Below are 9,548 nucleotides of genomic sequence, written 5' to 3' on the forward strand. Positions count from 1 at the left end.
TTCTCAGAGTCCTCTGTATCCTTACAAATACCTTCAACACAAAAGGCAGCATACCATGCACATAGCTTTGCATTTTGTCTTTTTTTTTAAAGTGTTAATGATGGCTTTATGTCTTTACTAATGTCTTTTTAATGGTTCCATTTTATTGTATGAATCTGCCACAATTTATTTAACCAGGCTGCTATTGATAGATATTTAGATTGTTCCCAATTTTCTTTTCCTTTTCTCTTTTTTCTGCTATTGCACCAAAATACACTACTCTGTGTATATATGCAAGTGTATCGGTATGATATATTCTTAGAAATGGGAGGTATTTGATACCTTTGAGGCTTTGTGAATTTTTAATATTCATAGAGGTTGAACCTTGCTTCACAGTGTTAAAGCAATTTGTATGTCCTTTTTCAGAGAACTGTCTTTTCTTGTCCTCCCATTTTTCTATTGTTTTTTGTTAATCTAGTTTCTTACTAATTTGTTTTTTATGATATTTTACTAAAATGTGAGGTTGTGGTTTTTGTCTCTATGATTATACTTGTGACTGAGGATTTGGAGTTTATATGTATTAGAGTTTTCCTGACAATTTTTTTTTTTTTTCTGGAGGGAATAGAGTGTAGATTTCAGACTATTGCCCATTTGGATTTTCTCTTGCAGAATTCCATTTTTATTGGAAAGTAGGGATAGATTTGTTTTTTCTTAATCATTTCCTCATCTTCTCTGACTCTCCTTAAGATTAGAAGACACAGAAAAGTCCCAGGTTGGACTCTGATGGAAACGGCTTCAGCGCTACAGAACTAAGACCTCAGGCCTGGCTCCCCCTCCGTCTCCTTCCCTCGAAGCCTCAGCCCAGGGCAACCCCCTCGACAGGTCACAGACTCTCACCCAGGAACTTACAAAGCACTAGAAAATTGGGGTAGGGTCTAAGATACGGCTCCTCCAGACACCTGGCAGATGGGCCTTTGGAGATTTGGCCCTTCCACTCTGGACGGGGTGGGGGGGACCGTCTGTCGACTTGGCCTCTGGTTCTCGGGAAACTGAGAGAAAGCTGCTCCCTCTCGGAACTTAGTGATCACCACGCGCTTAGTTATCCCCAGAGGACATCTGGGACGGCCAGGACTGCCGGGGGTCGGGAGGGTCGGCGGGGATGAAGTTGGGGAACGAGGGAGGCAAGAGAGGAGTCGGAGGCATCGGAGGGGCTGCAGAGGCCGCGTCTGGCTCTCCGCAGAGGCGCCCATCAACCGCGGGATCACGGCAACGAGCCGACCTCCCCGCATCCTGCCTCCCAAAACTCCAGGCGGGGCTCCGCGATCCCAGGTCGCAAACAGAGCCTCTTTCTACCGCACCGGATATTCCGCTGGTGGACCAACGAGCCTTTGCCAGCGCTTTTCTGGGCGGGGTGGGGGGACCTTCAGCCGCGCATTCCCACCACTTTCAGGAACTCTTTGGAAGGCAGAATGGTTTAAGTCTTTATCCTACCTGGGCAGTGTAAATAAACTGGGCAAAAAACGTTAGGCAGATCTTTAGAGAAAAGGTCAAGAGAGAATTCGGGCCCTGCAGAGTTCCATCGTCAGGAGCCGGATCTACCCAAGGAGGAGAGGACGTGCGCTGACACTTACTGAGCACTTTGTGACCCAGACTAACAACTTGGAATTTGGGGGAATTTCAAGGTAGTCAAATGCCTCGGGGCAGTGCTTCAGATTTGAAAACAAGATATGCCTTCCCCAAGATTTTGTTATAAAGTTTTATCCCATCAGAATTGTCAGAATTGAGGTATGGATTTGGTAAATCGAATTTTAAAGGTTTTTTTTTTAAAATTAGATAATGACATTATCTATTTCTTTTTCAGTCAAAAGACCTCTTTCCCAGGAGAGGCCTGAGGGGCTTTCTTACCTGATTTCTGATCAAAGGACGTTTAACTTCTTGGTCCCCTTACTGCATTATTTCAGGTGAGGAAATGTTCCAATTATCCAAATATTTGCTTGAATTAGTGTAAGCCACATACTTGGGTTTAAGTGCTCAGCTCCAGGAAGAAGAGCTCCCCATCCCCACCCACGGGACCCTTCTGCCCCTCCCTGTGGATGCCACTTCCCCACAACCCCACACTTCCTCTTTGGCCAGCGCCTGTCTTCCTGGGGTCTTTTTCCAGTAGCCGTCTCTTCCTCTGGAGGAGTGAAGAGAAGAGATCTAGGGAAGGATTTGAGGGCAGAACCGGTGTCGCTGGTGGCAGTCGGGGTGCTTGAAGCACGCAGCTGCGGTGAGAAGAACCAGCTTTCTAACGGTGGCTCCCTCCACCCTGGACAGAGGGTCTGCGAACCTGGGGCCATGACCCACACGGGCTTTGTCCATGCTCCTGTGATACCAGGGGGAGACCACCAGCATCCTGATGTTTCCCAGCAACTGGTTGTTTTGATGCAGACGGTCTCCTATTAGCGTAATTCCCTTTGTGTGTGTGTGTGAGCAAAATTTCAAAAAGCAAAGGAAACTGAGAAAGCAAGAACATTATTTGGTGGTTATGTAGTCCCAGTGGACAGTCCAATCCCTTTCACTCCCCCCCCCCAAATTCAAGGTGGAGCTGAGAGGAGTTTTTAAGCTTCAGTTTCTGAAATCATTATTGACACTCTCTGACATCAATTTCTCCTTTCTTTGTCTTAATTTTTACTGTTTCCTGGAGCTCTTCTGAGACAGAATCTACACAGGCAAGGGGAGTTGTGGCAAGACAGAGGGTGAAGGAACCCTATTTTAGACCAACCGTGTTTCACAGAAAGCTGGCTCCGGGTCCTGAAGCATGAGGATGGGGGAGGGGATGTGGGGGGAAAGGCCAAAAGCATGGTGCACCGGAGTCCAGCCCCTGGGGGAAGTGCAGACTCACCGGCTGACCCCTCAGCCGGGCTCGTGGAAAGGACAGGCAGAGAAGTTTAGAAAGGCAAAGAAGTTAACGATGTTTGGCCGTCTGTGGACTTATCAGTGGGTCGGGGTCAGGCGGGGGCTGAGGCGACATGCTCGGGCAGACAGGGCCCGGGTTGGAGCTGCACAGGTGAGGAGGCTGACCCCACCCGGGACATGGCGGCTGGCTGGGCTAGGGGACAGTCCACCCCGGAGCCTCCAGGTGGGAGGAACGGGGTAGCTGGTGAAATATCAACCCCTTCTGGGTTCTGAAGGGGGGAGCCATTCCTCGGAGGTCATGGCCTAGAAGAGCTGGGAGGCCGCTACCCCTTCCTCCCCGCATCCTGAGGTTCACTGCCAAACCCTTTGAATCCCCAACCCCTGGCCTTTGGGACTGTGCAAGTCCGTGAGTTTACTCCGCCTCCTGGCTCCTTCTCCCCAAGGGTATAGAAGAGTCACTCAGCTAGGTTGGGGGTGGGTGGGTGGGGGGAGGTGAGCAGAAATCTCTAGCCATTGGACAGGGATGCACCAGACAAGCCAGGAAAGTCTTAAAGTAAACTGGGGGTGAGGTGGGGCGGATTATGAGAACCCCTTCTCCAGAGCCCTCAATTCTGACAGCGACTGGGGCTGGGGAGCGCCCCTCGGAGTCCTCCCACGCTTGAGCGAGCATCCGGGCCTAGCGGGCGGGCTTGGGAGGAAGGGCCGGGTCGCTAGAGGGATGCCTGGGAGGCTGGGGAGTCACAGAGGCAAGTTATTGGCAGGGCTGTGTGGGGTTTCCAAGGCTGGATTTCCTCACCCTCTGCCGTGCTCGGGGCCGTTGGCTAGGGGCCGGGCTCGTGTGCCTCCCTGCGGTGAATCAGGTTTCTGACCTCAGCGCCATCCCGGCCACACTCCAGAGGGTAAACATCCTCTCCACTTTGAAAACTGGTGGGACAAGAAAGCGAAGGGGTGGCTGGGAGAGGGAGGGAGGAAAGGAGAGAGACTGAGAGGAGGGAAGGTTCTGAAATCCTCTCTCTCTTTCTCCTGCCAAGAATCCAGTGGCGGCCTTTCTTGAGGGTAGCCTTGCTGCCTGCTCGAGGCTGAAGAAGGAGCATCCCATGGGGCATTGTTTCTCTCCAGCTAGATAAAGAATTGGTTCTCTAGGGCCTCAGAAACGGGACTTTGAAAATGGTTCCAGCCTTGGGGGATGGGGGGAGCAGGAAAGGGCTGGCAGGTACCAGCTGGATTCCCATCCCTCAAAGGACATCCTTCTGAAGGGACACTGGGCATCTGTGAAAGGTTAAGGGCACATACACAACAAGAGGAAATCCTCACTCTTTGGGGAGGGACTTAGTCACTAAACTTTAAGAACATAGTTACTATGACTATCATTTTTAATGTTGAAGATGATGTGGAGGGAGCCTGTTTGACTCTCAATTCAAAGTCATTCTTGGGCCATGGGCGGAGTAGGGAGAAGCTGTGAGGTCAAACAGATCCAGCATAGACCCGGATCCCTCTCCCCACCAGCTTCAGCAAGAGTCTTCATCTCCCTGAGCATAGCCTTCTCGGCTGTAAAAGAGGGATGATACTAACAGCTACAGTGTTGATGCTGGAATCATATCAACACGGTGTAGCCCAGGAATTTGTGTCAGCAAAAATGTCCCACCAGCCTCAGCTTCCTCTCAGACCTTGCTAAGGCCCCAATTACATGAGTCCCAGAAAAACCCTCAGCCACTTGCCCTCCGTCCAGTCCCAGCCGAGTGACTAGAATGACTGAGAAGTGAATTAAAGGAAAAGTAACATCCAACTCCACTCTTCCCCACAGCCCCCAGAGAGGAAGGAAGGAAGGAAGGAAAGAAAAAGAGAGGAGGGAGGGAGGGAGGAAGGAAGAAAGCAAGGAAGGAAGGAAAGGAGGGAGAGAGGGAAAGGGAGAGAGCTCAGTTCCCTTTCTTTTGGTGTCCAGGCTGTAGCCCACCACACCAAGAGAACCAATGGCTCTGGGAAGAGACAGATGCTAGTAAATCACAGCTACCATGGGCAGAGACACCCTTAACAGCCTGTGTTTTACTCCGAGGATGAAAATAAGTCAGGAGAACAGCCAGGCTGAAAGCTCTTCTTGGGTTTAGGACATCAGAAGACCTTCCTTGAAACTTCTCTAGAGTATCTATAACTTGGATGTAACTAAGCCCAGTTCTGTAAGGCTGAGGTTGCCCATTCCCACCCTGTCTTCATGGGAGTCCTTATGGGAGCAGCAACGGAACGGAGGTGACCACGCTGGAATGCCCAGCTCTGTTCCCTGCGTGGGAACACTAGATCTAAACACTAGAAACTAATTCCAAGCATGAAGTGTAAGTTCAAGCAATGGTGGTCCAGGAGTCCAAGGTCTCCCCTGGCTTTGGAGACATGGACTGTTCAATCTTGAATCTGACACATATTGGTTTACTCCGCTTCTCAGGCTCAGTTTTCTCATCTGTAAATGAGGATAGTAGCCCCCTTATCAGGTGGTTTGGGGGATAATAAAGCTCGTTATGTGCTTTGCCCCACGGTCTGGAACATAATATTTGTTAAATAAACAGCAGCGATGCGTACTGATTCGGATTCTCAAGTCCATACCGGAGGAAGCCAATTTCACGCCCCTGGGGAGTCGACTTTACTTCTCCGGCTTTGTGGGGCGAAGCCGGGAGAGGAGCGAGAGGGCAGCGTTTGGTAACCGGCTTTCCGGCCCTGCCATGAGCTTTTTCAGCGGGAGCTCAGGCACAGCTCCCCCAACCTCTGTCCTACTTCCAGCCCCGACAGATCCTCCTCCGACCCCGCTGGGGCGAAGGCCTGGCTTCTCTGCGAGGAGCCCTTTTGCCCGCCAGGTCCGGCGCCGGGGCCGGGATGCGCTCGGCCGGACAGCGCGCGTGAGGCGCGGTGTCGGGGAAGCAGGCTGGGAGTAATGGTCCACCCGCGATTTTTCCCCGCTGGGGAGTGCGGGGCTCAACGTCCCGAATCAGTCGTACTGCTTGGGTTGCTTGGAACCGCGCTTCGGGTCTGGGTGGTGGGGAGCGAGGTTTTTACTCCGCGTGTCCTAATCTCCAGTTACCGGCAAATTCGCCCTGATGCGCCTTTCCGGGGCCGCACCTTCTCCAACAGAAGCTCCAAACCAGCTCCGCACAGACCTCGCTCTCTCCTGGGGACCGCCAGCCCCACTCTGCCTTCTAAGTCTTCTCTCCAGAGAAGGGGATGGAGGACTTGCTCCAATCACGCCCTCCACCTCCACTTTCCCGGGCCCCTTCTGGCAATGGCTTTTCCCTGCAGGGTCCCCAGAAGAAGAGCAAATGAAAATGTTAGGGGGAAAAGGACTGGTTATAGGGTCTGAGTCCAATGAACGATTTCTTTTTCTTCCTCCTGTCCCTCCTTCCCCTCAAACAGTCATGTTGGAAAAATAATCAGGAAATTTCAAATAACCAGGAAATCTGCTGAGGAATGGGGACCCAGAAGGGAACAGCCAACCCAACAGCTGGCTTTTCTTTTCTCAATAGGAGCCCAGTCCCTCCATTAGATATGAATATAGCTACTGTGCAACTCTCCGTGAAATATAAATTTCCCAACCAGGTGGCAAGGGATATGAATTTTCATTGGGCCCTAGAGACACCAAGAGGCTGCAAGTCAGAAGAGGGTCTATTCAGACGATGTCCAAACACAACCAATTTTTAACATGAAAACCAGAGATCTTGATTCAGATCTTTCCTGTTTAAATAAGGGGTGGGTGTCAGAAACACTATTGAAATAACCAAATAACTGAAAATATCTGTAAACAAATTCATCTCACTGGGCCTCCGTTTGTGTTGGTGGGTGTGGCAGACAGAATCAGGGAGGTCAGCTAGCTGTTTCCTGGTGTAAAAACAAAAAGAATCCCCTCTCCCTCCTTAGAGCGGCTGCTCATTTTCTCAGAAATGGAAAGAAAGAACTCAAGTTCCATTTAGAGTGTGGGAGCTCTGCCAGTGATGGGACTGGGAACTGACATGGGAGAGTTTGGGGTGGAAAGGCAGAGGGGATGAGAAGTGCAGCAGACACTGAGTCAGAGGCCCTGAGACAAAGTCCAGGCTCTTTGTCTTTGATGTCCCCTAGCCTCAGTTTTCTCATCTGCAAGATGGGGATAATACTGATCTATAAGACTGCTGTGAAGAATAAACAAAGTAATACATGGGAACATGCTTGATCATTATCAGACTTTCCTTGGCCTGTGCCAAATTCAAAGGGGATCATGGCAAGGACAGCAAGGGTCCAGCTTGTGCCCCAGCCTGGGGATGGATATGAGTGTCCCCATGGCTACTTGATGCCCTGACACCTGGGTTTGGCTGGCTCAGTCTCACCCTCTACCAGATCCAAGGGGAAGTGAGAGTCCATCACAGCGGGCTGCCTCAGCTCCTGTTTGCTTTGGCCACGTTGTGATGGCCCTGCTTGGTTTGCCAGCAGGAGTTGGGTGTTTGCTCTCCCGCCTGGCATGACTGAGGAGGCAGCGGGCATTCTGCTGCTCCCAATTATGCTGACCAAGGTCGCTCACAGCAAGGGAACCTCAGTGCCTGCTTGGACTTCCTGCTGCTTCCGCCCCTTTCTCAGATGGGCAGGGTCCCTTTTTATTATCATTCCTAAGACTCCTAGGCTTGGGGAAGCAGGGTGTTAGAGAGACACCATAGTCTTTCCCTTTAAAATGGCTGATGAATGGATAAAGAAGATGTGGTACATATATACGATGGAATATTACTCAGCCATAAAAAGAAATGAAATTGGGTCATTTGTAGAGACGTGGATGGATCTAGAGACTGTCATACAGAGTGAAGTAAGTCAGAAAGAGAAAAACAAATATTGTATATTAACGCATATATGTGGAACCTAGAAAAATGGTACAGATGAACCGGTTTGCAGGGCAGAAATGTAGACACAGATGTAGAGAACAAACATATGGACACCAATGGGGGAAAGTGGCGGGGGTGGGTGGTGGTGGTGGGATGAACTGGGAGATTAGGATTGACATGTATACACTAATATGTATAAAATGGATCACTAATAAGAACCTACTGTATAAAAAAATAAAATAAAATTCAAAAATTCAAAAAATAAAATAAAATGGCTGCCCAAGTAGCACAAACTCAAGAATTAAGAGGAGCCAGGAAATAAGCCAGCAAAAGAAATCAGACAGAGAGCTGAAGACACCAAGCACCAAATCTAGATTTTTAAAATTAAATCCTAGATTTTGCTTTCTTTCCTCATGCTTTTTGGGGACAGTAGATGTTCAGGAGTAAAGAAGAAGAGGGGGCTTGATGAAGGCCACCCCAGACCAGTCAGGGCCCATGGTTCGGGAGAGTCATGGCGGAAGCATGATTAGTAGGTGCCTGGCGGGAAAAACACATGCTCAGAACAATTCCCTCCCACCTCAAGGCAGCTCCTGGAGCTTCTCACCACCTCTCCAGCACACAGCATGTTCTCAGGAGATGTGAAATACCCTCCACAGGACACATGGCCTGATCGGCTTTCCCAGGCTGCTGGTTAATAACAAGAGTCATGGCTGGAGAATGCAAAGTAATTGAAAGCAATGCTTAGTAAATTGCAGTTTCAAGGTCTTCATTGCCTTCCTAACAATTTGCAAAACCCGTTTTATTGCTTTTTTAGATTCCTTGAGTTGAAATGCCACTGTGTGCTGTAATTAAGCTAAGTGATATGCCAGCTGTAAATACAAGGGTTGTGAATGATTACATTCGGCTCATGTAATCAGTCAGTATGGGTGGGGGAGGACGCTGGAACAGCTGCCAATCTGCCTGCCTCACACTCCCTGCCAGGGTGGAGGGAAAACTGGAATCTGAAATGGCTCTTTTAAGGCTAGGGAGCGCTACCCAGCCTGTCTGAGGTGGGCTGGGGCTGTCCAGTGGAATGAGCCAGGTAAGCAGTTCCCAAACTTGGCTGTGCCTCTGGACCCTCTGAGGGAGCTTTCTAAATCCAGGTCAACAACCCCCCTCACCCCAGCCAGACTGACTACTTTTGTGCGATGGGTGGGGGCACAAAGATCTTTTAAGCTGCCTGGAGAACCTACCCAGTTCTGAGCCTGGAGAACCTACCCAGTCCAACATGGCTACATTTAACAACTTTGTCTTTAGGAAATCACTTTTGCATTTGGAAACGTTTCCTTCAGTGCTGCTCTTTTAAATCCATCTGGAGACAGAAACTCATCCATCTGCTTTATGAAACAATTACCCTGATCTCCATCCCCCAAAGCTCCTTCTCCCCAAATTCCTATTTTCTTTCGAGGGACTCAGTTCTCTTGAAGCCATTTTTCTTGTTCTCTTTTCCTTTTCCCCTCCATTCATTCAGCTGCTATGTCCAAGCTCCACAATGTTTTTCTCACCTGTCTCCCTTTCTTTCCCACAGTCAGCCATCCTGATAGGGGCTGCAAGTGCTTGAAATCTGGGTCATCGTATGAGCCTCCTAATCTCTCTCCCACCTTCATTCTCTTCCCTTGCCAATCATCCATTCTAGCATCTACTATGAGATTCACCTTTCTAACACTTAATAAAGTCTCTCTTCCATTCAAAAACCTTCAGTGATTTCCCACTGCCCACTGAATTAGGTCAACACCTCCCAGGATAACATTTTAGACTCTTCACGATATCAATTCATTCAGCAAGTATTTACCGAATCCAATTATGTCCTAA

This window comes from Eubalaena glacialis, chromosome 19, assembly GCF_028564815.1.
Source record: "Eubalaena glacialis isolate mEubGla1 chromosome 19, mEubGla1.1.hap2.+ XY, whole genome shotgun sequence".
Lineage (NCBI taxonomy): Eukaryota > Metazoa > Chordata > Mammalia > Artiodactyla > Balaenidae > Eubalaena > Eubalaena glacialis.